At 35.8% G+C, this 3946-nt stretch overlaps 1 non-coding gene across 1 annotated transcript; it reads right to left on the minus strand.

Moving 5' to 3' along the window:
* Positions 1 to 2499: 2499 nt before the first annotated feature.
* Positions 2500 to 2572, minus strand: TRNAK-UUU (transfer RNA lysine (anticodon UUU)). Its single transcript has one exon. It is a non-coding gene; the product is annotated as a tRNA-Lys (tRNA).
* Between the last annotated feature and the right edge of the window lie 1374 nt (positions 2573 to 3946).

Raw genomic sequence — 3946 nt, forward strand, 5'->3', positions numbered from 1 at the left:
TTGAATTATGAGTTATGATACTCTTATATACTACTGAAAATTATGTTCTCTATATAGTATTAACAACATTAATAATTCAAAGTCATATAAATGAATTGAGACATCCATGAAAAAATGAATTGACATTTATATTTACCTTAAAGGGAAGGTGAATTTGAATAGAAAAACAAGGGTGAAGTGGATCATCCAATGCATACTTCAAGACTTTGGCTAGATTCAACTCCTCTTCTAACTCTTCTTCAAGTTGCTCAACCTACACATGTACAACCCTTTTCTCAGACTCGTCAATATGTTATCCCTAATTGATAAACTACTTTTTAGATAAAGTGTATAGTCACCAAAAATGTAATGGAAAAAGAATATAAACAAGGCTCATCCCACCATAACTAGTTAACTACAATCTGAAACCAATATGTGAATACTGCATAACTATTTGATTTTCAAAACTTCACTACATGAATAAATAAATAAATAAAAATATGACCTCTTGCTGAAGATCCATTGTTTTTTGCTTCTCCTGAGAGTACTCCTGCATTATGAGCTCTTCAAATTTCATTGTATTCAAGAATCACAGAAATAGAGAGATAAAGAGATGATGGGGGGAGGTGTGATTTGGAGTAGAGTATAGTGCAGTGTAAGGATCTATAATATAGGTCACCTGCATGTTGTCTCTGCTAACTCCTTTAAATTAGTGTTCATCATAATTAACTCTCTTTCTTCAACAAAAATACAAAAAAGTAACTATTTCTTTTTCTTATATATATTAATATTTATTTTAGATAAATTTTACCTCTTGTGAAATTGTTTCGGGTATCTATATTTTATGTTTGCGTATTAAAAAAATTGTTTTAAATATGCGAATGCAACCGGCTTGTGAAACATTAACTTGAAAGCAACAGAAAAGTTTTTAAGAGTTGAATTTTAGTTATAATAAATACTCCCTACGTCCCATTTTAAATGTTCATTTTTTCATTTTTGGTTGTCCCAATTTAAATGTCATTTCTATACATATAAATTCAATTTCCAATTGTGTCTTTACTATTACATATACTAAATGTTTTAGCCAAGGAAGAAAAACAGTTTTTAGCCATAATAACTTAAAAGACATTATTGTCATTTTACAGCTCATAAAATAAAATTATCAAACATTTCTTAATTTGTGTGTTTTGGGTCCCATGACATTTAAAATGGGACGGAGGGAGTAATATTTTTCACACGAATTATAAAACCAAACTATCAAATATGTGTAGTGGCGGAATCTTGAGCATATAGTATGGGTTGGTTATAGGATCTTGAATAATAATTTGGATGAGCCAGACTTGATAGATATAAATCTTTTTTGATCTTTTAGGAAAAAATTACAACTGAGCGAAAAATTTGTGGTATACATTTTTATAAGTTTTTTTTTATGAAAGAAAGTATAAAAAGTAATATTGTGTTGATGTAAAATTAGAGCCGTTGGAGAGTGGAGCTATCAATTCCATCATCACGTGTGTGATGCTTACCACATGCAATCTGATCGGCACTTCCCCAAATGGACATCACAAGTTCGATGTTGATCGGACCCATCAATAACATTTGCTCTGTTCTCACACCATTGTATTCATCATTATTTTTTCGGAGCTTAATATTGTGTGTACGATTTTTTTTGAACGACCAACAAAAAGAGAATTGTCTAAGTATTTCGTACGTGGCGACTCAATGGCTAAAGGGCAATGTCAGCTGGCCCAACTCAGCCGTACGGAGCCTTTTAGCGTCTCCGAGCTATCTCCAATTCTGAGGAAAACACATCCGCCCGAAGACCAATTGATGGTAAAACTTGGACGCCCTTAGGATCGAACCGGAGATCACAAAGATCCCGGTCTTCCTCCATTGAGTCACTCATGTCCTCCTCAAATTGTTGTCTATGAAGATCGAACTAGGTCTCCTTTGAAGATTGGGCGTACGATGAAAAAGAACTTAATAATTGTAAAATGATAAAAGATTATAGCTTAATCAAACAAATAATTTTAGAAAAATTGTAATAAAGCAGATTTTTATAAATCAAATTAGTTGCTTAGTTCAAACGAATGATAATAATTAAAAATAAATAAGTATAAAAAGTATATCTCTATTAAACAAATAAGTAGGTTATTTAATTAATAAAATTTTGGTTAAATCTATAAAATTATAAAATAAAAGTGATAATAAATAAATAAATAAATAAAACTTTATCAGTTACAACTTACAAGTATAATTAAATGGCCAAAACCGCTAACAAAACAAGAATCTTATTTTGTATTATTAAATGAGTTACAAAAAACTACAATTTAGTCTTTGTTTGATGAATGAAGTCTTGTTTTGTTAAGTAAAAAGTAAGTAATTTGTTAGATATGGATGTGGCATGGGGATACGATAGGGAACACTGGTGGTCTGGTCACGAGTGTAGTGGGCCGGACAAGAAGACAGGAATGATTGTCACGAACTCACGGTTGAGATAACTTGACCAAAAATATAAAACGACATCCGTGGGACTCGAACCCACGACCACGTGGTTAAAAGCCACGCGCTCTACCAACTGAGCTAGAACGGCTTATTGAAATGTCCTTTCATGAATGGTTTCTTATTAAAATTTTTAAGTCATACTTGTTTTTACAAGCACTCTTTTCATTTGATCAGTTCGAAGTGCTATAGTGTGCTACCATTTGATAAGAAAAACACAATTGTATAGCTTGAAGTTTTCTAGTAATTCTTAAAAAAGAAAAGACGAGAAAAACCGTTTATAAAGGTAGGGTACCAAAAGGACCCAAATACCCGTAAGAAATACCCGCGGGTCAATCGGAAGTCCCTCATAAGGCACCCGCGGGACATATAAACCATCCTCATAAACATCTGAGGAAGAAACTGTTGGTGCATGTTTTTGTAACAGATGATCTTTCGTGTTTGTTAGAATTGAGAGCAACGGTCAAAGGGGAGTCTGTTGGTGCATTTTGTGACCGTCGCTATGCAATTCTGACCAGCGGAACGCCACAGGCGAAGTTATAACAACTTCGCCATAGGCGAAGTTAGCACAACTTCTGCCATAGGCGAAGTTATATCAACTTCGCCAACTTCGCCTACAGGCCCAAGCCCGTGAAGTTTATATATATATATATGTGTGTCGTGTTTAGGGTTAGTAATCCAGAAATCAGAGTATTGTGTGATAAGTTTAATTAGCTAGAGAGAAACCGAGAGAGTGAGCCGTGTGGGACGGCCCGAGGTAGAGCTCACCTCGGGTCGGCCGTGTCATTTGTTTTCATGTTTGGTATGTAAGTGTTTTGATTATTATATAAGAATCTGCAGATTTGATTATCCCGTTCTTGTATTTGTTCGTGTATTTGTTCGTGTACGTGTTTGTGTTCTTCATCTTTACACCAATAAACGAGTCTAGGAGGATTCCGCACTCCTAGACCTCGTGCGGATCTCGTATCGATCGGCGACGCCCCGGGGGGACTTACATATGGTATCAGAGCCTTAGGCTCTTATGCTATGGTTCGAGATCGGCGTTTTGGTGTTTCTGGCACGAATCTGATGCGTTCTTGGCTGAACAGCGCCGCAGGCGAAGTTATGGGATTCAGGCGAAGTTGCCGTCACTGTTCGTAGGGTTTCGGCGATGTTATTGGCCAGGCGAAGTTAGCAGCCAAGCGAAGTTTTAGCCAGGCGAAGTTATAGCCAGGCGAAGTTATGGACATGCGAAGTTGACTTTTAGGCGAAGTTGACTTTTAGGCGAAGTTAACTTTAGGCGAAGTTAACGAGGAAAAAAAAAGAGTATTTTGGTGTTTTCGTCTGTATGGCCCGGTGTACACGATTATTGTGAGACCGAAGATGTTGTACCGTCAACGAGTGAACTTGTTATCTCTGGGTCTTACGTGTGAACAAATACGTGTCAACTCTGGATATGGAGTTGAGTTTGTGAATGGGATATTGA

The sequence above is a fragment of the Bidens hawaiensis genome, unplaced genomic scaffold (assembly GCF_021521415.1).
Source record: "Bidens hawaiensis isolate Kalapana, Puna unplaced genomic scaffold, B.hawaiensis_p1.1 tig00020885_1, whole genome shotgun sequence".
NCBI classification, from domain to species: domain Eukaryota; kingdom Viridiplantae; phylum Streptophyta; class Magnoliopsida; order Asterales; family Asteraceae; genus Bidens; species Bidens hawaiensis.